Below are 27,395 nucleotides of genomic sequence, written 5' to 3'. Positions count from 1 at the left end.
AGCAAGTCACTTCCCATCTCCGAACATCTTTCTGTAAGATGGAGAAAACCTCTCCCACCACTGCTGTGAAGACAAAAAGGAATCAGCAGAGCTGAGATGCCCAGCCTTTCAGTGTAACACACACTTTGAAGATAAGAAACCCACACAAGAGCTCAACACACAGCCTATCTCCACTCCCAAGATGCCCTAAACTCAGCACATGTCAGGTGGCACATGTCAGGAAAAGCCCTGCAATAGCACTCTGATAGCTGCAACAAGAAACTAAAGCCATCCTCACCTCACATAAGAAGAAGGCATGCCACTCACACTTTCCACTCCTGCTTCCTGGCAGAGACTAGGTAGCACCAGCCATGTCCTTTCAGAGCATCATGGCCTCATTACCTCCTGAGGAGGAGGGATGGTTCCTATCCAGAGTCCCCAATTCTAAGGGCCAGACTGTGGGCTGAGGCATAGAAGAAAGGCCTAGCCTCCTAGTGCCCTGCTACACAGTAGCCAGAGTCCACCTTGGGTGGCACAGCCACTGGGGAAGTCTGCAGCTTTAAGACATGCCAAGTGACTGAGAACTCTCTGATCCTGACTTTACTTCAAACAGTTTCCAAACAATACCCTGAGGATCAGGGTCTCTGATAGCCCCAAAGGTAAAGAATTAACAAGACCTGGAACAACAGCTGATTTCTGCTTGTTCCCATCCTAGCTATGGACATCCTTTCTTCCCGCAGCAGTGGTGGCCAGAATAAAAGAAAGGGTACAGAGGCAAGTGCAGGGAATTTTTTCTCTTTCCACCTCATCTTTCTTGCCAAACTAAGAACTAAAGTGGTAGTTTCTAACTTGAAATGGAGTTGCTGAGGTCAGAAAGATGGCTCGGCAGTTAACAGCACTTACTCCTCTCCCATAGGACCCAGGTGTGGTTCCCAGTTCGCAGGCAGCTCAAACACCTCTAACTCCAGTTCTAGAGCACCCTACCACTGCCCTCAGGCCTCCAAGGGCTCTGGCTCTGTAATTGCACTTTCCATTAAACCTGACTTCTTCATCTATGCTAGGGCTCTGAACTCAGGTCCTTGTGCTTACGCAAGCAAGCACTTTACTCACTGAACCATGTCTCCTGCCCAGTGTCCTCTTGATTTTCCCACCCAGCCAGTTTTTAGCCAGTTTGGAAGACTGAAAACCAAGGGCACTCTGCTTCAAAAGCTACAATGGTCAGCCTCAGAAGAAACACACACTCCATCATCTGGTGCTGTCCCCTCATTTAGGTACAAATGAGAAAACTCATGTCCAAGTGCATCAAACACTTGCAAAAGGCCACATACTTTCCTTGGGTGGCTCTTTACTACATGGTGGTTTTATTTTTTGTAGTACTCGGGATGGAAACCTGGGAGGCCATGTGTATGGTGACAAGCGCCCCACCCTGAGCTACACCTGTTCTGTCCCTGCTTTTTGCTTTCCAAGGCTGGAATATTTTTCTTTTAGCTATAACTTCTCAAATATATTTAACCTGCTTGGCTCAAAACTGTCTCTAACTCCACTTCTGGCCTCTGTAGGTACCAGGCATGAAAGTGGTACAGGCAGATCCTGAGTATACATGCAGGCAAAACACTCATTCATACACATAAAAATAGAATAACTTTCAAATATCAAATCTATTTAATCTGCCAATCGAAGAGATGGGCCACAGCATGCCACAAGCAATCATTAGTCACCTGAGGACCTCAGCTGAGACTCACAGAGGGACCTAGAGGTAATAAGGGCCCCTCCCTTCCGCTCTGCACATAGTGACCTGCCTTGTTTAAAAACCTTGAAAACAGGCAGGACAGAGGCAGGCAGATCTTTGTGAGTTCAAGAACAGCCTGGTCTACAAGAGCTAGTTCAGCCTCCAAAGCTAGGGAAACCCTGTCTCAAAAACCAAACCAAAAAAGGAAAAAACAACAACAACAACAACAAAACAAAACAAAAAAAACCTAACCTGAAAATAGACTCCAAGAGAAAGAAACCATAGGGCTTATATATATGGTCAAGGAAGACAGCACAAAGTCAAGAGTAAAGATCACTCCTTCTGAGCCTGGAGCTCCCCACACAATTGCTACAGTATATGGGAGACGCCTCTGTGAACCTAAACAAGTTGGTATCCCAAATTTAATATATTACCAGCACATGAGAGGCAGAGGCAGGAGGATTAGGTTTTTCATATACCAATTTTATGTGTGAGAAATCTCTTTCAAGAATTTTGTAAAACATTTTCATTGGAATTTTTTAAAAACCTTTGTAATCAGAAAACGATTACAATTTTAGGGATAGTAATTTCTACAGTTAGACTTGACTTTTTAGCCTGCATGTAGGCAAGGAGATGCACTGAAGGCTGTGGAAACCTCGGAAGCTATGTGGTAAGAAAGTCTCCAGTGGGGATGGAGCCTGTCTTGAGAACAAGGCTCCCACTCTGCAGCCCTGGGCAGCTGCAAAGAAAGTTGTAACTTCCGAAGCAACTGTCCATGCATCATAACAGAAACAGACCCTTTGTGGGCGGCAGGCTGGGATGGGGTAGACAAGGCAGTGCAGTTGTACTCACAGGGGCCAAGTCTCCTCCAAGTGCAAAGGTCCTGGATCAGAACAGAAGATAGAGTAAAAAGCCAGGGTTCAAGCAGGGCTGTGCAGGGAGCAGCAGGCAGCTCGTCCCTGCCCTCTCTGTATCTCCTAAATGAAAAGCACTTGAGGTTTTAGAGGGTGTTTCCCACGTCTCTGGCCAAGTGAGTCCCCATTTGTTGTAATCCAATTCTCGGCCTGATGATGTCAACCACTCAACCCACTTGCTCAGTTTCCATCTCTGTCCAAGGGAGAGATCTATTTCCTTTGGACAATGAGCCAGGGTGGCTGTAACTGCATCCCAGGCCCGACACATTTATCAAACATCCTTCCTTCAATTTTCAACACTGAGGCCTCAGTGACAAAAGGCTTCCTATGTGGCAGGTCAGTCCCAGGACTCCAGGCAGGAGGTCCTCTGCTTTTCAGTCACTGGGGAGACTGGCTGCCTGCACTCTGCTGTGCTTCCATCCATTCCTTGGTGTATAAAGTGCTCCAGTAGGCAGGAGACTCTCTATGTCTCCTCCAGATCTGCCTCTGCCCAGTCCTCCAAGGTGTTTCATTTCCCTACACACAGTATGTGTGCCTTTTGTCCTTATGCACACACAGGACAGCTTGGGCCACACCACTGGTCTGTTGCCTGGAGAACTGGCTTCAGGTCTCAGCCCTGCCTCAAGCCAAGTCACTGACTGGGCCTTGGTTTCACCAGTGAAATGATAACATGGGTGTCTGTCCTGCCTGATATCCCACTGGAAGCCAGTGTGTGCAGAGCTTATTATCAAATGCATCTCAGAGCATTTTACTCCAGCCTACCAGTCATATGCCTGAACAGGAAGAAACTCCTTCTTCCCAAGATACTGCCTGGCCTTGTGGGCTCCTGGGCCCTCGCAGTGGAGTTAAGACATTTCTCTGGGAGAAAACTCAAAAGTATTCACTGAAGGAGTCCCGGGGGACATGAAAAGAGACAACATAAACTACTAGATAAGATAAACAAGTATGGAATGTGACTGTCCTTAGGGACAAATCCAGCAATGGTTAGGCTAGATCACAAGAATGTTGCATCTGCAGTGCACTCCGCACTCCAGCAGGGAGACGGGCAAAGCTCTCCACTCTTGCCTGTGAGAAGCAAAGGGATCTGCGCAGGGACCATGAGCATTGTCAGGAGTCAGAAGCAGGGTCTGGGTCCTACATAACTCACTCACTCTCTCTCTCTCTCTCTCTCTCTCTCTCTCTCTCTCTCTCTCTCTCTCTCTCTCTCTCTTCCTCCCTCCCTCCTCCCTCCCTCTCTCCCCCTCTCTGTTTTCCTAACTGTAAAATGGGATGCTAGTGGCTTCATTTTAGGATTATGAGAAGTGATGCTTACATGGGGACCGAGACAATGGTCAGTACAGACCAAGTACTGGGCAGATGTTAGCTCTCAATGTTGTACATCATCTATTTTGCTCTCAAAACACCCCTAGAAGAATTATTATTACTCTTTCCTCAATAAGATTAAACAGAGAAGTTATGTGACATGCCTAAAGTTACACAGCTTGAAAACAAAAGGGCCAAAATTAGTAACCGTGGCTCCTAGCTCCTAAGTCAGAATGAATGTCACATATGTGCCAATGCTATTCTTAAAACAGACATCCCAGCCGGGCGTTGGTGGCGCACGCCTTTAATCCCAGCACTCGGGAGGCAGAGGCAGGCGGATCTCTGTGAGTTCGAGGCCAGCCTGGTCTACAGAGTGAGTTCCGAGACAGCCTCCAAAGCCACAGAGAAACCCTGTCTCGAAAAACCAAAAAAAAAAAAAAAAAGACATCCCACCCAGCCTGATAAAGGGAACACTCCAGTCCACCGGGTCAGAGGGTGGGCTTATTGGCTTTGTTACCAAAATGCTGGGTGATTTTAACTACCTCTCCCAAAAGGAGCAGAGCCTATCTATGTTCGTGCTATTTCCATGGGGACAGGAGGTTATAGAACTCTGGGGGACATAACTCTTTATGGCAGATGGGGAAGGCTGTGGCCCTTTGTAACTTACTAGGAATTTTAATTAGTTCTCAGAAAACTTTGATGTTTATCAGTACTCCAGCAAACAGGCTCTTCATGGGAGGGTGTTTGCCAATCAGACGGCTTTGGAACAAGTTGGTGAGCTGTGGTAGAATAAAAACCAGCAGCCTGAGAATGCTACAGGAGCAACATAAACAAACGGGAGAGATGGGGGTCCTCCCAGCCCTGCCTTCCTCCCACTGAGGATGACCTTGGGCAATCGGTTTGTGCCTTGGCTGCCCAGAGGAGGATGGGATCATTAACAGCACTTTCCCTAATAAGTTCTTTGTGTGCACTGTATGTGAATACATGTTTGTGTAGATGTATATACATGTGTACACATGCATGTGGAGGCCAGAGATCTATGCTGGGTGTCTTCCTCAATAACTTACCACTTTTTTTCTTTTTAGATTTATTTATTTTATATGTATGAGTGTTTCATCTACATGCATGTATGTGTACCAAGTGTGTGCCTGGCCTGTCTGGATAAGTCAGATGAGGACACAGGATTCTGGGAACTGGACTTATGGATGGTTGTGAGCCACAGTGGGGTGCTGGGAACCTAACCTGGTCCTCTGTACATGCAGATGTCACTGTGAGTCACAGTGGGGTGCTGTGAACCTAACCTGGTCCTCTGTACAAGCAGATGCCACATCTACAACTTGCTCTTTGTGCCACAAAGCTACAAAGGCCACACTCTTTTAGACAACTGAGAAATAGAATACTGAGATTTACACATGAAAGTAGTTTCTTAGTCAGGTGGTACAGCAGAGGCAGGTGGATCTCTTAGTTTAAGCCAGTCTGGTCTACAGAGTGAGTTCTAGGATGGCTAGGGCTACACAGAGAAACACTGTCTTGAAAAACCAAAAGGAAAAAAAAAAGTATCTTGGATAGGTTATAGTGGCACACACCTTTAATCCCAGCACTTGGGAGGTGAGTTTGAGACCAGCCTAGTCTACAAGAGCTAGTTCCAGGACAGGCTCCAAAGCTACACAGAGAAACCCTGTCTCCAAAAAAAAAAGTTTCTTGCCACTATTTCTCCAATTATAATAATAATTGCTTATGTAAAATAACTGGACATCTAAGAAACAATAAAAAGGTGAGAAAGCTACCCATTCCCTCGGCATACAGACCTCACCAGACAGCCTCATAGTGCTCAACTCCAAACAAAAGAGTTTGGGAATCAGAAACATGAATCACAAGAGTCGCAAACACATGTTGAGTAGATTTGCTTTTGCCACATAGGTCAAGGATCAACCTTCCCCTCACTGTGGCTAATAGGATATAGGCCACTACTCCTGGCTTTTTACATATCTTCCAGGATCTGAACTCAAGTCCTCACAGTCGGAAAGCAAGCACTTTACTGAACCATCTGGTAATACCCTCCCAGAGGCAAAGGCCCTTCCTGAGGCTACACAAACCTACACATTTCACAGAGGCAGCCTGGTTGCCCTGAGAGTCTTACTTGCCTCTGCCACTCTGACGACCTTACCCTCTGGTTCTGGTTAATCAGACCCCACATTAAATGTCACTTTCTTGGGAAGGCTTTGTTTGGTGACACATTAGCTCCATGCTAGAATGATCTCTCATTCCTCTTAGCATGTTATTTTAAGTGCCTGCTGTGTGTTCTCCTACCAGACTGGGAAGGTTAAAAACATCGCAGATATATCCACTCCAAGTGTCTCCAATAGTCCTGGGTGGACAGACACACATGCACACACACTCACACCTCGTGTACTGTGAACAAGGCCGTCCCTCCAGGAAAGGATCATTAGAAACCAAGAGGTCTCCCTGCAAGCAGTTTCTAGGAGAAGTCAGTGCCAGCGTCAGGCATGGTGGTGTGCACCTGTGGGACATGAGGCCCACACTGCTGTAGGGAACCACAAGGAGGGTCTCAGCCTGGAAGAGACAGTAATGGAGGACTTGGGAGAGCTAATGTTGGCCAGCCAGCTCCTACCCCTACCCCTGCAACACATGGTTGCAAGTTCTAGAGAACTACAGGCAGATGGAGGGGAGGGTGTCTGGGGTCTTTACATAAGCAGGGGTGGTCTAAGGCTTCTTCCAGGAACCCAACCTCCTTATCATGACATCTGAAGGATCTCAGTCTACTTGCTGGTCCTGTTCCTGTGCCTTGAGGTAAGTCACTCCCTCCACACAGAGGGTGTCCAACAATTTCCTATGAAGACGACGCTTATGGGGCAGACAGCTACCTCCAAAGGGGAGGGTTTTGTAGACTCCTGTCTCTAAGAATTCTGAATACATTGTTTCCATAAAGCATAAAGAAAACGAACAAACCTGAATTCTTGAGAATTGACGGTACCAATGTGGAAGCCAACAAACACTTCAGGGGAAGGACGGGGAGTGAGAGAGGACAGTTTGCAATGCAGAAGGAGATACAAGGCAAAAAAAGGACCTTGATTGTAGAACAATCCTGGAATCTCAACATGGCCCCAATTACGAATTCCAGGAAAGATGGGGGGGGGATGATAGGAAAGAACCTCAGATTCAGAAACGTTCCCAGAGCTGCAGGAAGACAGTCTCCAAGATCAAAGTCAGAAGTGTAGATATGAGGAGAACATGGTTTACAGCCCCTTAATCCTGCCCACTTCAAAACACAAGGCAGAGGGATTTTGCAGAGGAAAGATGTTGTTTCAAAGTAAACAATGCAACTGGTTCTAAAGTCCCAACACTTGGGGGGCTGCGGCAGTAGGATGCGGAGCTCAAGGACAATACAGTCAGACTCTTTTTTAGAAATATATGGTCTTGTCTGGCTCTGACTGGAAAGACACATATGTTAATTGGAGAGCCTTGTTAATATTAAGGGCTGTTAAATTACTGAATGTGTGATAGTAAATGTTAAAAAGTGCATGTTGAGCCGGGCGTTGGTGGCACACGCCTTTAATCCCAGCACTCGGGAGGCAGAGGCAGGTGGATCTCTGTGAGTTCGAGGCCAGCCTGGTCTACAGAGTGAGTTCCGGGACAGCCTCCAAAGCCACAGAGAAACCCTGTCTCGAAAAACCAAAAAAAAAAAAAAAAAAAAAAAAAAAGTGCATGTTGTTGTTTGGGTGGGGGGGTGTTGGTGTGAGTTAGCAGCTGTGAAGCCCTGGCTTTGATCCAAGCACCACAAAATAAACAAGCATTGCATGGTGTAACACCTGCAATCCAAGCATACAGAGGTGGAGGCAGGGGGATAGAGGTGTAAGATCATTTTTACCTCTATAGTGAGTTTGGGTCCACCCTACACTATACGAGACTACATAAAATAAAAGGGCAGGTGATAAGTTCTAGGCTGACCAGAGCTACATAATGAGACCCAGTCTCAAAAGCAACAACAAAAAACTCATTCATTCATTCACAGTTACGCCTTACCTGTATTTTAAATTTTTATCTTTATCGGTTATTGCAATCAGCACTTAGCAGGCCCTCTTGCTAATGTCAACATCTATAAACCCATGTTTATAATCCCAATGTCCCTTCCGGATTAGAATTCTCAGTCACCTAAGGGACATTAATAGAACCACTGCTGTTATTGCCACTTGGATACATGCATATTTAGCTCTAATTCTCATACAATTCCCCACAGGCCCTGGTCTGACACTACCACGCCTCCCCTTCGCATCCTGTAGTTTGCTATAATCCAGAAAGTAATTTCACATACATTTTCTTATCCACCCCATGAAAACAAAGGGGCATCAGGACTATCCTCATTTGAAAAATGAAGAATACAAAGTGTTATGAATACGGCATGAGCAGGACCTTTGCGGATCCCATGGTGAGTGACAAACACATCAGGCAGACAGAGCTTAAGTGGGAAGGTTTATTGGGGGAGTCTAGAAAGGGAAGGGAGATGAGGGAGAGAAGAGAAAGAGAGGGAGAGAGACAGAGAGAGAAAAAGAAGAGAGAGAGAGACAGGAAAAGTCCTATATGCTCCTTCAGAGGAACAGCAGGGAAAAGAGAGGGAGTAGGCAGCGCTTGTCTCTTGAAAGGGACCTTTGCACCTATATGCAGGCTACTTAGTGACAGTGAGACAGTGACATAGGTCCCTGGGCTGGCCAGAGTACTGCCTGAATCCTAACATCAAGGTAAGTGATCTGCTCAAGATTCCAGACTCCCTGTTCTTATCCAATGGTCTTTCTACCAGATCTTAACATCTGCCCCTCAGCCCTCCATGGGCATTTGATTGACCTGCAGTCAGTGTAAGTGAATACAGCAGAGGGAGATCAAGAGCAGGAGGGAGGCAAAGGAGAAGGGGAGAGAGACCCCCTCCCCCACCCCACCTCCAACAAAGGAAACAGAGTAAGCAACCATGGAATGTCCTTGGTCGCTCTGCCAGCATTGTGCATGAGTCTTGAAGGGGCTCTGGAAATGCCAGCAGCTAGACTCTGGCACATAGACCAGCTGTTGGCAAAGACACAACAGCATACTTCTGATGAGCAGTGCCACTTTCTGGGTTCCAAAAGAAACAGCCAGGCATGCCTCTGCTCTGAAAAGACACTGCCTGTGCCTCCTAAATCTGCTTTAGTCCAGTCATGTGGCTCAGGGCTTTTAATTCTTGCCAAAATTCTTAGCTAGGGCTGGTCTAGAGCAGTGGCAAATTGACAAAGCTCCACAGCAGGCTGGGCCAGAGAGGAAGCCCAATGTGCAGCGTTAAAGTGGACAAACACCTGACTCCAGTCACTTAAGTCCTGGAGAAGCTGGTGGCTCTGCCGAGCCGAGGCCAGGATTTTAGGTGCAATGCATTGAGTCTGGTGCCGGTGCTGTTCCAGCCTGTTCTGGCATGTGAATAATGGCCAAACAGCAGCTAGGGGAAGAGACTGTTTACTTGAGTTCAAACTATTTATAGCATCAGCAATCTGCACATATTTGGATGACAAATCTCTGGGCTTCAAGTGAGCCCAGCTTTGCTCCTGGACAATTTCAACAAATACATTCCCTCCCCACACCACCCCCAGGCCTCTCAACATGTGTTGCCCTCAGGATATCTAACTTGAGTTGCTGAGCTTCAAAAGATTATAAAAAGAAATCACACTTCAAGAGCATGTGACTTTTAATTCATTTATCTATGAGTTTGAAATATATATTTCCTTTAAAACTTAAATCATAAATTCCAATCTATGCACATTCTTTAATAGTGTTCAAAGATCCCATAAATAGCCAAACAATACCTGAATGTGGGATATTCTGCTTGTACTGACACTCCCAAGACTGAAAATAACGTTTACTTTGAATCAGAGGGCAGAGCTAGTTACTAGCTGACCAAAATTAGCCATAGAGGTTTTGGAGGACTGAGGACATATAGAGAGACACAGGAAGTAGCTGGGGGGGTGTAGAAAGATTCTTGGCCTTTTGGGATAGAGGAAGGAGAGAGAGGTTGACACTGGTCACTTCTCTGCTGCTTCTCTGATCATTCAGGATCTTATTCCAATATCTGACTCCCATGTTTTTTTGTTTTTGTTTTGTTTTGTTTTTTGAAACAGGGTTTCTCTATGTAGCTTTGTAGACCATGCTGGCCTCTAAGATCTGCCTGCCTCTGCCTCCCCAGTGCTGGGATTAACAGCATGTGCCACCAACTCCCAGCTGAGTCCCGAGTTTTTATTGATAGAGAATAATTGGATAAATGCTTTCTCTGGCACCCAACATGTGGAACATACTTCCACATAGGACCTGAGAAAACTTTTTTAAAATTTCCAAACACACAAACACAGAATCAAACACAGCTTCCTAGTCCTGCAGTTTATCAGATGGGCCCAGTTGTACAAGGCTCCCAGCCACCACATACATGCTTGAGCCAGTCAGTGATATGTGTGGAGATGTACAGCAAGTTTACAGCTTGGCTCATGCAGCTAGAGAAGGCTTCAGGCATGCAGAAAAGTGGTCCATACAGAGAATGACCTTTAAACAGATACAGTAAAAAATGGGTATAGACAGTCATAGAAAAAAATAGTTTAAAAATAATAAAATAAGCCAGGCAATGGTGGCACATGCCTTTAAACCCAGCACTCAGGAGGCAGAGATAGGTGGATCTCTGTGAGTTTGAGACCAGCCTGATCTACAAAAGCTAGTTCCAGGACAGCCTCCAAAACAATACAGAGAAACCCTGTCTAGGAAGCTCTGTTTGATTCTGTGTTTGTGTGTTTGGAATTTTCCAAATGCAAATGGACTGGACATTGTTAATGTAATCCTTACCTGATAATTGCTTTTATTGCATATAGTTTTACTGTATTAGAGTTAAAACCTTTTCCCTTCTTATTTAGACAAAAAGGGGCAAATGTTGTGTGGGATATTTTGATCACACTCTGACAAAAAGTTTGCTTTAAATCAGAGGGCGAAGCTAGCTACTAGCTGACAAAATTAGCAATAGAGGTTTTGGAGGTCTGAGGACATATAGAGAGACACAGGAACTAGGGTGGGGCTTAGAAAGATTCTTGGTCCTCTTGGATCAAGGAACAAGAGAAAGAGGAGGTCACTGGTTGCTTCTCCTTTAGTCATTCAGATTCTTACCCCAGTACCTGACTCCTGAGTTACCAATAAAGAATAATTAAATAAATGCTTCAAAATGATGTGTTGCTATAATGTTGCCATGCCCAGCTCAAGACCTACACAGAGAACATTTCTTATGACACAGTTTGTGTAGGAGGATAAAGGTTTTCAAAAGTGATCCACAAATACGTAACCACATGTGTACCAAACAAACAGCAGAAGCATTACCCACCAACTCCAGAGCAGAAGCAGTCAGTACAGGATTGCCAATGCCCAGAGCTCACTGCACGCCCACACAAGAGAAAGGCGGAGCTGAAACAAAAAGCGTGCAGAACCTTCTACAGCTTTAACTCACAAACAGTGTGGCCAATGAATCTGTTTGGAAAAATTAGCTACCTCTAAAAGCTGCTTTGTTTTTAGGATTAAACATTGTCTAACTCTGAAGTGAGAAAAATGGTTGTTAGGTCTATATTCAGAGTGGCTATTTATGTTGGAGGCTTGCAGCTCTGTGATACAATGCAGCTACCAAAAAGAAAAAGCTTGTGTGAAGAGTGATGCTGGACAAGTAGTTTATGGAGAGGGTACACAGTTTGTCTGTTTTCTTACCCTTCCTTCTTGCTAATAACACTCACCAGAAGACAAAATGGAAAGACTCCAACAAACCTTAAAGTTTTGTTGTTTCATTTTGAGACAGACTCTGACTACATAGCCCTAGCTAACCTGAATGAAGCTCACTGTGCAGAACACAGTGGCCTTAGATCTGCGGCAATCCTCCTGCATCAGCCTCTAGGGCACTGAGATTAAGGTATATGCCCCATGCCCAGCTGTACTCTCACTGTAATGCTGAGGACGAGAGCCAGGTCCTCAGGCACCCTAGACAAATGTGCCACCTTTTACAGCCCCAACTTGCAATGTGCACTTCTTGGTCCACTGACTGCCAGTGTAGGTATTTATCACACCTAAGTAGAGACATCCATCTGTAACAGTGCTCACACAAGTCACCAGCTACCCACAGACCTCAAGGCTACTGCTTGGTAAAGCAGAGGCCTTATCTCAGAGACTCAGGATTAACTGAGACAATTTGAAGTACCCAGCACATAGTTTATGTTTTGTTGCTGTTACATCTGTAAAAGGATATACAAATTATCACATTGCCAAATGAGGACATCTCTGGATGGCGGTCAGCAAGAGGCATCCATTAAATTAGGCACTTCCGTGAGTCCTTAACTGTTAGACGTACATGTTAATGCCGTAGCCACGAAGGTAAGACATTGTTCTGTAGGAAAAGAGGGTGGGTGGAGGTGGAACTCAAGGGCACAGCACTTGCCAGCATCCACATCCACAAGGCTCTGGCATCACAAAAGGAAAAACAAAGAAGGGATGGAGAGAATAAAACTAAAGGAATTTAAGCCGGGCGGTGGTGGCCCCCGCCTTAAATCCCAGCACTCGGGAGGCAGAGGCAAGGCGGATCTCTGTGAGTTGGAGGCTGGGTTGGACCGACAGCCTCCAAAACAATACAGAGAAACCCTGTCTCGTAAAAACAAAACAAAACAAAAAAACTAAAGGAACTTAAACAGAGGAAGATAACAATTTGGGGACAGAAACAGGAATTGGAATTGGCTTAGTAGATCTCAAAACAAAATAGTTCCCAGCCTGGCAGTGATGCCACACTCCTTTAATCCCAGAGGCAGATCTCCTGGTTTGAGATTAGCCTGGTCTATATAGTGAGTTCCAGGATAGCCAGGACTATACAGAGAGATCCTGTCTTGAAAAACAAACAAAAAAAAAGGCAAACAAACACAGTCCTTTTGGGACTTAAGAAACTGGTCAATGGGTAGTGAGGCACCACCAGTGCACCAGGCTAACAACCTAAATTCAATCCCCAGGACTCCCAAAGTGGAAGGAGAGAAATCTATTCCCTCAGGCTGTCCTCTGTTTTACTACAACACACACACACACACACACACACACACACCCTGGATTTAAAAAAAGTTCTTTTGTTGTAGGTAAAAACAAGATGTCCAAAGTATTTATAGATTCTATTCACTGTGTCAGTGACATGGTAACAAGAGCATTACTTAAAAAAACAAACAAAAAACACCTAGGGTATTTATTGGGATGGCCTCATAAAATCCAAGAAGATATTATGACATATACAGGAAAGCAGCTCTTTATAATCATGCTTGCCTTCTACACAGGCTCTTGGCAGATGGACGGATCTCACAGCTAAGCACCATTTGAGTTCAGCTCTGAGAAATGCAATAGAAATAAAAGCTGCAGCTTTGAAAGTGCCCTGCAGGGCACAGAAGGAAAAACTCAGGTCCAGGGTCAATCTGTGGGTTACAAACAAGTAGAATGAACTAGGAGTCAGGAGGATGGCAGAAACTTGAGGTCCCTTCCTTAAGACATCAAAACCGCCAGCCAACTTCCCATGCTTTTAATGAGTGTGTCCTCTGTTCTTGATGAAAATTAAAAGAGTTGACAAATCAAGAAACAGAAAAGTGGCTCAGGAACATAGTTCAGTTGGAATGCTTGCTTGGCCTGCAGCTTCAACCCCAAAAATTGACAAGAAAAAACCAGAGATGAGAGAGGGAGAAGGTGGGAGAAAGGAGAGATGGACTGAGGGAAAAGGAAACAAAAGAGAAGGGACAGAGGTGACCTAAAGAAGCACATGCCACATGTTCACCAAGAAATCTACAGAATCCTGGGAACTCTGGGCTTCTGCAAACCATGAAACCAGGGATCTGGATCTCAAAAGAGCTGGGATACTTGGATTATAGACTTTTTTCAGTTACTTCATAGTTTTGAGACAGGGTCTTATGTAGCCCAGGCTGGTCTTAAACTAGTTATGCCCCTGAGGATGGCCTTGTACTTCTAATCCCCTTGCCTTCACCTCTCAAGTGCTAGGATTACAGGTTTGGCCTGCCATGGCCCATTCATGCAGTATTGGGAATCAAATCCAGGACTTTGTGCATGTCAGGCAAGTCCTCTACAAACTGAGCTACACCCCCAGCTCTTGGATATTTCATCTAACAAGTGGCTTTGAGAGATAAGGGGATAAACGTGATGGTCAATTCTGATCTTCAATTTGACTGGATTAAGACATAGCTGGGGAAAGAATGAAGCTCTCTCTCTCTCTCTCTCTCTCTCTCTCTCTCTCTCTCTCTCTCTCTCTCTCTCTCTCTCTCTCTCTCTCTCTGGTCTCTGGGGGAGTTGCGTTTTCAGAGACAATTAGACCTTGAGGGTTCTGACCAAATGAATAGTTTACTCCCTTGATGGATTCTAACATGGTAGCATTACTGGGAGCTGGTGAAAGGCAGAGAGTGGCAGCTAGCTGGAAGTAGGTCACTGGGAGCATGCCCAAGGTTGTATCTTGCCCTGGCTATTTCCTGTATCCTCCCTTCTGTTTCCTATGTGCTGAGAACAGCTCTTCTCTGCTGCACACCCCAACTGGCACCATGTTCTGCCCAAGTGGCCATGGACTGAGCTCCTCAAACTATGAAATCCTTCTCTTATGGTTAATTACTTATGCTAGGTATTTAATCATACACATAAAAGCAACTAATATGCATGGATGTTCAAATATATGGAGTGAAATGCTTTCCTACTTTCTGTGATTCCTACTCACTGTACATTATGTATCCCTTTAAGAATCTATGGGAAATGTATATTTTCAAGCAATTTTCTTTCAAGGGATCAATGGAATCTGATGATCATCTTTAGGTTTGTCACAGGTGCACAGATCACATGCAGAAACTGTCAAGAAATGGACATTGCTTGCTGCTGGTAATGGGCATCAAGGCACTTTTAGTTTATGCAGAAGGCACCACAATACTACCAACTTCCATCCACGTATTTATAAACATGTGTTGGGGGCCAGATGGCCCAGACCCCCAAAGACATAAGACACCTGCTGTGAGACCTTTTACAGGGTTAACAACAGACTGAGGGAAGCAGAGACCTCCATAATATGGCAGGATGTGTCAGAACACACTCATCAGACTGACCTCACCCCTCAATTTCCTTTTTGGCTCCGGGACTTACTAGCTACAAAACAACAGGTGGAAATGATTGACAGGAATACTGAATAGAAAAGAAAGCAGCAGTGCAGACACTATGGCACCATTGTTAAATACCCAGCCCGCTCTGCCTGTGAACCGCTGGACTTGGTCTACAGAAAAAGATCTCCAAACAAGAACAAGAATAGGTTTCTTGGGGCTGGGAAGCCAGATCAGTCCACGACATGCTTGCTGCACAAGTATCAGATCCCCAGCACCAGCCTTCAAAGCAGCAACCAGGGGTAGAAGGAAGTACCGGCAGTCCCAGGCTGGCCTTGGGCTGTCATTGAACTCAGAGATCTCTCTGCTTCTGCCTCCCAGTGCTGGGATTAAAGGCATGTGCTTACATGTGTGGATTCAGATATACTGTTAAACATTACTTCAAGAAAAAGGAATTTGGGCTGAAGAGATAGATGAGGGTTAAGAGGACTTGCTGCTCTTGTAGAGGGCCCAGATCCAGTTCTCAGGACCCACATGGTGGCTCACAACTGTCTAGAACACCAGTTCCCAGTAATCTGATACTTTCTGTCTTTCATGGGTACCAGGCAAGCACATGGAACATATAAATACATGCATGCAGGCAAAATACTTATACACATAAAAAATAAAAATAACTAAAGCTTTATAAACAAGAAAAGGGAATCAATTTCCTTTAATCCTCATAGACACTTTATGTACATTTTATCACTATTCTCATTTTACAAGTAAAAGCTCAGAAATGTTAACTTACCTAAAACTGCACGAGGAAAGAAATCAAGTTAGCTGTCTAAATGAAAAGACTTTTTTTCTTTTTTTCCAACACAGGTTTTTCTCTGCATAGCCCCTCTGGTTGTCCTGGAATTCACTCTGGAGACCAGGTTGGCCTTGAACTCACAGCCATCCATCTGCCTCTGTTGGGATTAAAGGTGTGTGCTACCACTGCCCAGAAGAAATACTTTTTTTTGACATTTATTTTTATCTTATATGTATTGGTTTGCCTGCATGTATGTCTGTGTACCATGTATGTGACTGATGCTGAGAGCGGCTAGAAGTGGGTGCTTGATCCCCTGGAACTGGAGTTACAAATGGTTGTCGGGTGCCATGTGGGGGCTAGGAAGTGAACCTGGGTTCCCTGGAAGAGCAAGACACCCTTAACCACGGAGCCACCTCTCTAGCCTCTGTATTTTAAAGTTTTACTAATGTACCATCTACTGCATGTGTTTGTGTTTATGTATGTGTGTGCAGACATGAATATGTACAGAAGCCTAAGATGACAGACATGTATATGTGTGGAAGCCACAGGACAACTTTTGAGTTGGTTCTCTCCTTCCATTATATGGGTCCCAGGGACTGGATTAGTTTTGGCAGCAAGCACCTTTACCTACTGAGCCATCTCATCTGTCCAAGGAAACACTTTAAAAATTACATATTGGGGAGCTGGAAAGATGGTTTGTTGTACCCAAATTCTGAACCCCAAAATCACCAAGAGGCCCATTTCCATGCAAAAGCAAAGAGTCTGTTATTGAAGTTACTTAACGAGCTAAAACCATTAGCTCGAGGTCTTCATCCCTCCACCATGGCAGATGGCTGGAGAGAAAAGACCCCAGCAAGGGATCTTAAAGGGCAGCATAAGGAGAGTGTCTAGGGGTATGAAATAGTTTCAGGACTGGTGCACGCCCAGGTTTGGGTGCCCTGTGTTGATTGGTCAACTGGTTGTCATGGCCCATAGGCCCTCCCAGGGTGGTTGCTATGTTCTGCATGTCACTGTTGTGCACTGTCTCACTGTTGTGCACTGTCCGTAAAGCACAGCCCCACCAGCTAACTTCTGATTGGTTCCTTGCCACGAGGAGGGCATCTGACCTCCTAGTGACTAGGACAGGAGCGACAAGATCCTGCAAGCACGTTAGCCTGTAATGGCTGCTAAAACGGGGTACTGGTCACTACAGGTTCAGTGGTTAAGACCATTGGCTGCTCTTCCAGAGAACCCACTTCATTTCTCAGCACCCACATGGCAGCTCACAACTGTCTAATTCCAGTTCCAGGGGACCCAACACCCATGGCAAAACACCAATGCACAAAAATAAAAATAATTGCTTAAAAATTACATATGGGGCTGAAGAGATGATTTATTGCTTAGAAGCGCTTGCTGGTCTTGCAGGGGATTAGAGTTCAATTCCTAGCACCCACACCAGGCTGCTCACAACCACCTGTAACTCCAGCTCCAGAGAATCTGATGCTGTCTTCTGGACTCCATGGACACCCACGTACACGTGCACATACACACATGCAGGTACACACACCTTTAATCCTAATGTTCAGGGGGCAGAAATTGGCAGAGCTCTGTGAATTTGAGGCCAGCCTGTTCCACATAGTGAGAGCCTATCCTAACCTTTATTCTCCTTAAGTAAAACAAAAAATTAAATGTTTGTGTGTATTTTAGATATGCTGAGGAAACCAAAAAAACTTTTTTAAAGAAAAGTTAAAAGGCTGAAGTTTTTTAAAAGCCAGGGTCTTCAGAGGGTCAGAGAGAATGAGACTCTTACCCTTACAGTGCATGTATGTTTTGGGGTTTTTTGTCTTTGTAGTTGTTTTTTGTGGTACTGAGACTAAACTTTGTCTCTTGTGCATGTGAGACAAGCTCTCTTATTACTGAGCTATACTCCCAATCATTTGAAAATATATAAAATAGTATTTTGGGGCTGGAGAGATGACTCAGTGGTTAAGAGCACTTGCTATTCTTGCAGAGTGGGTTTGGTTGCCAGCACCCACATCAGGTGGCTGACAACCCCGTACTTAACACATATACACTCGATAAATAAATAAATCTTTAAAATATTTACTTGGCCGGGCATTGGTGGCACACACTTTTCATCCCAGCACTCGGGAGGCAGAGGCAGGCGGATCTACAGAATGAGTTCCAGGACAGCCTCAAAAACAATACAGAGAAACCCTGTCTTGAAAAACCAAAATAAAAATAAAAATAAATAAAAAATAAAATATTTACTTATTTATTTATTTGGATATGGGGTCTAAGTTGATGAGGCTGACCTTGAACTCAGTCTATATCCCAAGCAGGCCTTGAACTTTTAAACCTTCTGCCTTAAGCCTGAGTGTTGGGGTTATAAGCCCACAGCCCAAACCTGGCAAGTCTTCTTGTTCTGATGTTTAGTTTTGTGTACCCGTATTGCTTTTATTGTTTTGTTGAGTTGTCAAAGAGAAAGTGCTATTATTACAATACATTATAATGGATGAAATGCAAATTTCCAGAGGATGAAAATTCAGCCCTGTGATGACTAGAGTGGGTATTCTGCTTTGAATGTGCATTATCAAAGATTTCTTTTTAACAATAATAATTCCTGCTGTGTGAAGACAAGGGAAAATAAAAGCCAAATGGGAAAAGCCAGACACGATAACTCATGACTGTAACTGCAGCCCACCATATGTTGAAGCAGGTGTACTGCCCTCAGTGTGAGGCCAGCCTGAGCTACAGAATGAGCTCTTGTCTCAAAACCAACAAACAGCAACAAGAAAAGATCATTTATTCTCGATCTGTTGAGACAGAGTCTTGCCCTATAGCCCAGATTAGCCAGTGACTCACTACATAACTCAAGGTAGCTTCGAACTCACTTTGCGGCCAAGACTGACCTTCAATTACTGATCTTCCTGCCTCTACCTCCTAAGTGTTGTAAAGCTGGGTCTGGCCATGTATATTCCAGTGAGTCTATGGTGAGAACGGGGAGCTCTTGGCCCAGCTAATCTTGTTTACACAAGGACTGACACTGTTGTCCTAAGTGAAACTGTCCTCCAACCTTCACATATACTATGTGTACCTGTAATCACACACATGAATAAACATGTGTGGTACCAGATGGGTATTTGCAGCACATACTTGTAATCCCAGCACTTAGGAGGTAGAGGAAGGCAGATCACAGAATTCAAGGCTAGTGTGGACTATATAGTGAGTTCCTGGACAGCCAGAGCTACATAGTAAAATGCCACCTCAAGGTAAAACTAAACTGATTGACGAGAGGGCGCAACAGGTATAAGCTCTTGCCACCAAAAATAAGGACCTGGGTGTGATCCCTGGGACCCATATGGGAAAAGATGAGAACCAACTCTTGAAAGTTCTCCTCTGATTTCTATATGCACACTGTGGCACATGGTATACCCACATAAACATCACATATATAAACAGGGTTATTTTTGTTTTGCTTTTTTTGAGATATGGCATCTTAGTTATTGTTCTGTTGCTGTGAAGAGATACCATGACCAAGACAATTCTTTTTGTTTTATTTTTTTTAGGTTTTTTGGGGGGGAGGGGGTGGGAAGTGTTTTGTTTTGTTTTGTTTTGTGTTTGTTTTTTTGAGATAGGGTTATCTATGTAGCCTTGGCTGTCACGGAGCTTGCTCTGTAGATCAAGCTGGCCTTGAATTCAGAGAGATCCACCTACCTCTGCCTCCTGAGCATTAGGATTAAAGGCGTGCTCCACCCAACTAAGGCAACCCTTATAAAGAAAGCATTTAATTGGGGACTTACTTACAGTTTCACAGGGTTAGTTCATAGACATCATGATGGGGAGCATGGCAGACAGGGTGCTGGAGAAAAGCTATGAGTTCCACATCTTAATCCATAGGCAGAGAGAGAAATTGGGCCTGGCAAGGGCTTCTGAAACCTCAAAGCCCATCCTAGTGACACACTTCCTCCAACAAGGCCTCATCTTCTAATTCTTCTAATCTATTCATACAGTGCCACTCCCTAGTAACTAAGCATTCAAATATATGAGCCTGTAGGGACCATTCTTATTCAAACAACTACACATGCTCTCACTATATGGCCCTGGTTGACCTGGAACTCACTATGTAAACCAGGTTGGCCTTAAACCCACAGAGATCCACCTGTGCGTACCTAAGTACTGGGATTAAAGGTATACACATATAAAGTTATTTTTGAGTTCCTTTGAACAATATATGCCTCTGTGTTACAAACATGTGCATATTCTGACATAAATGAGATTTATACCAGAGCTATTTGTAATACAGCAAAATGGAAACATGTCTAAAAATGTGGAGACACACATGCTGCAGTATCTTATTTATGCATGGTGCTCCTGTACTCCACGCCCCTGGCCCAGTCCAAGGGTGCCCTGTATAGCATGCACCTGACACTGGAACAGAAACAAGAAATAAGCTGAGATGGGCATGGTAACACACACTATAATCCCAGTTCCTGAGAGGCTGAGGCAGGAGGATTTCAGATTTGAGGCAAGCCTGGGCTACACAGTAAGGCCTAGTTCAAGACAAAACAAAAGGGAAAAAAGTAAAGAGGTAAGAGAGCCCTTGATGCTCAGGCCTGTAGAGGCTCTCCCTGGTAGGAATGAGTGAGACAAGCATGAGGAGGAAGGAGTGAAAAGGAGGGGAAAAGGCAGAGTAAGACCTGAAGGAAAAAAAGAAAAAGAAAACGGTGTTTCTAGAAAAGCAAGGTGAAACATTACAGATGGTGAGATGGATCTGTAAGACCAATGGGCTCCTGAGCCACAAGCGATCCCCTGAAGAGTGCTGAGCAAAGATAGAAGGCACTTAGACACTTAGAATTCCAGCCAATGCATACAAATACAAAACTAATTACATACAAACCTACATACAAACCAAGGAGCCTGTCAGGGGCATAGACTCAAGTTATTCCGCAGTATTTTTAAATACTGCTTCTGTGAGTTTTTTGTTGTTGTTTATTTTAGAAAAAAGGAAGTTGAACAGTCCATCTCTCCATACATTTTAATGTTTTCTTATTTAATTTTAACAGAAATTGAAACACTTCCTGAGCCAGGATCAGAAAATCAAGGTTAGCCTTGCCCACATAAGTTCAAGATCAGCATGGGCAACTCTCTCAAAAAACAAAAACAAAAAAAACAGTATTTTGCTGGGCGGTAGTGGTACACACCTTTAATCCCAGCACTCCGGAGGCAGAGGCAGGTGGATCTCTGTGAGTTTGAGACCAGCCTGGTCTACGAGAGCTAGTTCCAGGACAGCCTCCAAAGACACAGAGAAACCCTGTCTTGAAAAACAAAAACAAAAACAAAAACAACAAAAAAATCCAAACAATTCTAATAGCAACACTGAAGTTAAATCAGTATCCTTTAAGAACAACAATGAATGGGGCTGGAAAGATGACTGAGTGGGTAAGAGCACTGGTTGCTCCTCCAGAGGATCTGGGTTCGATTCCCAGCAACCACATGGCTGCTCACAACTGTCTGTAACTCCAGTTCCAGGTGATCTGATACCCTCATACCAAAGCACATGAAATAAACCAAATGAGTTATTAAAAAAAGAATAATGAATACAAATTTTTAAAATGACAAATCCCACTGTTCCCTTCCTAAAAACATTCTTTGATAAATTAATTTGAAAACTAAACACACACACACACACACACACACACACACATACACACACAAAAAAGACCAGTTCTGGGTGTAGCTCAGTGGTGCAGAGCCCTTGTCTGGTGTACATAAGTCTGGTGTACACCAACTGCAGTGGGTGTTGGGTCACAGAGTGAACAACATTAACAAACAGCAGAGTATTATGTTAATGATTTCCGGTGGATCAAGGCCAGCCTGGTCTACAAATGGAGTTTCATGACAGCTAGGACTGTTGCACAGAGAAACCATGTCTTTAAAAACAAAACAAACAAACAAAAAACGCTAACAATGTGTTTGTACATTTGGAAAAGGAAGCAAGTCTCAAGTGCTATAGGCAACAGAAATAACAACTTCAGTGACTCTTCTCTGTTTCTTCAATGGAGTGGTGAGGAAAGCCACCACTGGATCTAGTTTCTCCCTGTCCAGATTTAGGAGACTTTTCCTAGTGTGCGCATGTGTGAGCACGTGCCCCAGAATCCCAGCACACTTGTAGAGTCAAGAGGATAACTTGCTGAGGTTGGTCCCTTCCTGCTACTGTGGACACCAAGGATTGAACTCACGTCTTCAGGCTTATAATTTTACCCACCAAGCATCTCAGCAGCTTCCTCTTTTTTTTCTCCCTCCCCCACTCCTCTTTTCTCTAGAAAGGGTTTCTCTATGTAACCGTGTGGCTGTCCTGGAACTCGCTCTGTAGACCAGACTGGTCTCAAACTCACAGAGATCTGCCTGCCTCTGCCTCCCAAGTGCTGGAATTAAAGGCGTGCGCCGCCGCCGCCGCCGCCGCCGCTGCCGCCGCCGCCGCCGCCACCGCCACCACCACCTGAACAACTTCCCCTTCTATGAGACTTTCTTCAAAATGCAGGCTCTAGAAAGGGTTTTCATAGCCACCTTGAAGAACGAGTCTGCTGTATTTTGTGCAGACACTTAGGCTCCTACAGAGCATTGAGAGGTTTGTCCTCAAAACACTGACAGCCAAAAGGCTGGTGTCTTCTCAAGCTGAGAATCCCTGCCTATCTAGCAGCCCTTCTCCTAGGGACCTTGTTCCCAGTTTTTGGTTAGCAGTAAGGTAGAGCTCCACATCCCCAGTGATCTTGTGTCAGGTTAAGTCTGGGCTGCTAGCGCCATGAATACATACATGTGCCACAAGCTTCTCCCATAAGAAAACTTTACTCGGGTTAATGAAACTTCCCACTTAACGACTGGTCTCCAGTTCTTTGCAACCGGTCCTTGCTAATGTCTGCAGATTTATGTGTCTAGTGTAACCTCACTGTCATTCCATCACACCAGCTCCTGTCAGCTCTTCCCAAAGCTAGCTCTTCCCCTCCAAGGCTGCCACAGTCACACTTTTATTTTAGTCTCCAACTTTCTTTGACCATCCCACCACCCTACCCGTCTTTACCTTTCCTCCTACTTAACCCTCTACTGGCCCATTAGCCTCAGCTTTTGTGCTTTCTCCAGGAAACCTTCCTTCCTCGTGTCAGCCCTATGCAAAAGACATGTGCAGGCTAAGATAATACTATGTTCCCTTTACATTTATAAAGCATGTGGTTTGGGTTGTAGCTCAGTGGAAGAGTGCAGTCCTAGCATGCAAGAGGGCCTGATTGGTCACTGGGTGGTGGTGGCACTTTAATCCTAGCACTCAAGAGGCAGAAACTGGCAGATCTCTGAGTTCCAGGACAGCCAGAGTTTGAAAGAACCCTGTCTTGAAAGGAAAAAAAAAGAGTTCCTGACTCCTATCCCCACCAACACTGCAATAGTAAAAACAAACATTCAAGGGATGGGAGGCAGAGAAAGACAGGCGCACTCAGTTGTCAGGCCTGACAGCAGGCAGGGTTTCTGTTACTGCTGCAGCCTTGTTTAGTGTGTCTCGGATGATCAACAGAACACATTTAATGAATGATAAACGAAGACATAGGATATGAGTCATTCTGCTCTGCAAGCCTTCCCATTTTGCTCCTCTGATACATTGTCTGAATCCTGATCTGCATGCAGTCCTGAGCCCATCATGAGGGCATCACAGCCCTGGCTCCAATTCAGTTTTTGGTTCCTATCTCAGAAGGAAAATTTCCAAGTCCAACAGAAATCAAGGTGATGACAATTTTCAGAGAGCAAGACATTTCTCTTCTTCATATGTACACTTCTGCCACTCAGCCAAAGGCGTGAGTTTTTCCAGGCAAAATGCTAGGTGATGTTTAGGTACACAGTATCAATCACACTGGCTAGACTAGAGTGGCAGCCTTCCTAAGAGAAGTCAATGATGGCTTTCAACTTCATAAAATTTAAATAAAAATCTTTAAAAAGCTAACTCAATTCCCTCCCAGGCAAGATCATTATGAGGTAGTGGGAAGGAGAATGAGGGTGAGTCAGCATGAGTCAAAGCGAAGAGAACGCGCTTCTGGTAAACAGTTGCTCTTTTCCAGACAGGATTAGGATTACCCGAACCCCACTGCTAAAAATACACAGATAACAGGTGGTATACATTATATAAGTACTTCCAAAACAGAGACTTGGTCACCGACTCTAAAAAGGGAGCAGTTAATCAGAGTCAGCCGGGCCTTCCTGGGCCTGATTCTTCTTGGAGACACCCCCAAGAGCAAGCATTTGTTTCCACTGAAGCAACAGAGACCCAAAGTGCTCCCGCTGCTCTATAGCCCCCAAAGCCTAACTCCTCCCAGCCACAGTAGTAGGTAGGATCTAGGCTATTGCATTTGCTTTCTGAAGAACCTACGCCCTCTTGCTGGGGACGGAACCCAGGTCCTCCTGGATGATAGACCAGCACTCACCACTGAGCTATACCCTTGGTCATGAGACAGGACCTCAACATGAATGAAGCCCACACAGCCTAGAACTCCTGGACTCAAGCAACCCTACTGCCACAACCTCCTCATTTTGTTTGTTTTCATTGATTACTACTGAGGGGAGGCATGTGTCATAGTGTGCATTTTGCATGTCAAGAGGACAATTTTGTGGAGATGGTTCTCACCTCCCATCTTAATGTGGGTTCCAAGGACTGAACTCTGGTTGTCAGGTTTATGTCACCTTTAACTGCTGGGCCACCTCACTGGCACTCCTGCCACAGCCTCCCAAGTGCTGGGGTTCACCTCAAACAGAATGCTTCAGCAGTCAGTACCTTCTGAGCTGTGAGTGATAAGGGAGAGGGTGGGCCCAGCAAATTCCAAGCTACAAAAGTTATAGGATCATTGGTGCTGGGACCCAGCAATATGCTGACCCGCACCCTGACAATGGGTGGGACACCATATGGGCATTCAGGCAGATATTTAGGCAGCCATGTCATGGCTACATCACACATTTACAGGGCTGCATAAGGACTCAGTACACATGTGCAAGCTTCCTCTTTTAAGTGAGCACCTCCACATGTATGCAGTAAGAACAAATATCAGCCAGGCAGTGGTGGCGCAAGCCTTTAATCCCAGCACTTGGGAGGCAGAGGCAGGCGGATCTCTGTGATTTTGAGACCAGCCTGGTCTACAAGAGCTAGTTCCAGGACATCCTCCAAAGTCACAGAGAAACCCTGTCTCAAAACAACCTCCCCCAAAAAGAAGAAAAGAAAAGCTAGAGTCACTTGGGACTGTTTCCTCATCCATTAAGTTCAGCCCTTCAGGGAATATTCACCAAGTGCTTGTCACATGGTATATCCTGCTCTAGGCACTAGAAAGGAGATGGTGAACAACATGGCTTACCGTCTACTGGTCAAAACCCATTAGAGGAATAAAAAAATCATTTCAGACAATACAAAATTCTACAAAAGAAATTAAACAGGGTAATGGGTCAGAAAATGGCACCATGATTTCCAAATCCTCAAAGATTATAACAACTACTGACATTGCATAAGCAAATGATACCAAAATCTCTCCTAAGCCCTCTTTACTCCATGTTCATCTTAACTCACAGCTTTTGTCACTCTGCTCACTCAAGTTGCTTCCTCTGATCATTAAGTTCAGTTTTACAAGGATTCAAATGTCTCTTGGGTATGGATAATATTAAAAATTGTTACATACTGCTCTAATATATATATATATATATATATATATATATATATATATATATATATATATATATAGCTAGCTGCAGAATTGAGTTATGACCCTCCCACTCCAGACCCAAGCATGCTTGTTTAAAAGTTCCCTCCAAAAATCTGTCCTGGGTCAGGTGGGCTACCTGACTCTGTGACAGAAGAAGAAAACAGAACACTCCCCCACCACCCACCCACCATGTTCTTTAAAAAAAACTAAAAAGTAAAGTATCCCCACAGGGGGACTACTGCTTATCTCAAACCTCTTCTTGGTTTTGTTTAACTCTCTAAAGACTCCCCTCTTCCATCTCTAAAACTTCTGCTACAATCTAACTTCATTGTGTAAACTTTCTGACTCTCAGAACTTGTAAATTTACTAGGTGTGGTTTGAAATTTGTAAAATCTATAACAAAAAATTACTTTAAAACTTGTGAAAAAAGCCGGGCGTTGGTGGCCCACGCCTTTAATCCCAGCACTGGGAGGCAGAGGCAGGCAGATCTCTGTGAGTTCAAGGCCAGCCTGGTCTACAAAGTGAGTTCCAGGACAGCCTCCAAAACAATACAGAGACACCTTGTCTCGAAAAACAAAAACAAAAAAAAAAAGGTCCTCTGTTGTCACCTTCTAGCTAGTATCTTACTAGAAGGTGCATTGCTTCTAGTTCAGTTCTAGTTTAGTCTTGTCTTTCCAGTGGGTTTGTTTGCTTATGCTACAGACTCTGTAGCAAAGAGGATTTGTGCCAGCTCCCTTGAAAAGAAGTATCAACCAAACACATTGAAAACACAGGAAAAAGTTATGGGGGGAGGGATGAAGAGTTCAACATGCCAGTGAGGTTAATGGTGGCTTTAGGGCACTGCTCTTGTATTTGTTTGGGGTTTAAGGATTATACAGTTGGGGCTTAATCTCCTTGAAGTTTACAAATTACAAGATGGTATTGTACTATACTGTACAATATCTGTACTGACCTGCTCTTGGGGTTCTGACAGGACACACCCTCAGCTGCAGCCACTAAGAGCACCACCTGTGCTACATTCCCTTTAAAAGAGCCTTACCCACCTTTCATCTCTCTCTCTCTCTCTCCCCTCCCCTCTCCTCTCTCTCTCCTCTCCTCTCCTCTCCTCTCCTCTCCTCTCCTCTCCTCTCTGTCTCTCTCTGTGTCTCCCTCCCCCTCTCTTTCCTCTTCTGCTGCTCCTGCCCCCAGAGACTGGTCTTCCCTCTCCCTTCCCCCCTTTTTCCATTCACTTTCCCCCCCAAAAAAACCCCTCACCCAACTTCTGTCTTGTGGAGTCTTTCTCTGTTTTTTTTTATTACAATAGGTATAAATCACAAAGAAAGTCAACTTATGCTATCGAAAACAATAATCCAACATTTAATAAGGCAAGCCTAGATGGCTTGGAGTTTTTCAAGGAAATATTTAAGTTTTAAGACTTCATGAGAATTAGGGTCTAGTGCACTGGCCTTCTATGACCCAGGGGATGTGACAGCTGACTGTCCTGTCCAAACAAACACTGCCGACGTTTATTTGAACCATCAGGGATAGTCCATTTCTCTTCCCACAGAATCAAATTCTTATCTGGACAGATAAGTCTGTGTCTGTTTTGGAAGAATGTTCTGCATGATCAGAATTCTTTGTAGCACTGAGGAGAACACAGTCAGTTTAAAACTCAATTTTCATTTAAAAGAAAAATAAAAGACTAATCTTTCTGGCTTTGGGGAGAGTAACGCAGCAATCTGTGAATTGTGGAGCTACCTTTAATTAGGAGCTGACAAATGACTGTGAGAAAGCTGAACAAACAAGGGCACTTTACATTTCAAAGATGGTAAAAGAGATTCT

General features: G+C 44.5%; 1 protein-coding gene across 6 annotated transcripts in view; it reads right to left on the bottom strand.

Moving 5' to 3' along the window:
• Pkig (cAMP-dependent protein kinase inhibitor gamma) overlaps window positions 1-27,395 on the bottom strand; it is a 65,573-nt gene that overhangs the window by 30,367 nt on the left and 7,811 nt on the right. The window contains exon 1 of one of the 6 annotated variants that reach the window (XM_040733106.1): window positions 2,561-2,629. The exons of the other annotated variants lie outside the window; for them this stretch is intronic. The gene's annotated coding sequence lies outside the window, so the exon portion shown is untranslated. Of the gene's footprint in view, window positions 1-2,560; window positions 2,630-27,395 lie in introns of those variants that run through there. 6 annotated transcript variants of the gene reach the window in all.

The sequence above is a fragment of the Mesocricetus auratus genome, unplaced genomic scaffold (assembly GCF_017639785.1).
Source record: "Mesocricetus auratus isolate SY011 unplaced genomic scaffold, BCM_Maur_2.0 Super-Scaffold_100028, whole genome shotgun sequence".
NCBI classification, from domain to species: domain Eukaryota; kingdom Metazoa; phylum Chordata; class Mammalia; order Rodentia; family Cricetidae; genus Mesocricetus; species Mesocricetus auratus.
The sequence above is the reverse complement of the archived record's forward strand: the minus strand, read 5'-3'. Positions and strand labels throughout refer to the sequence as shown.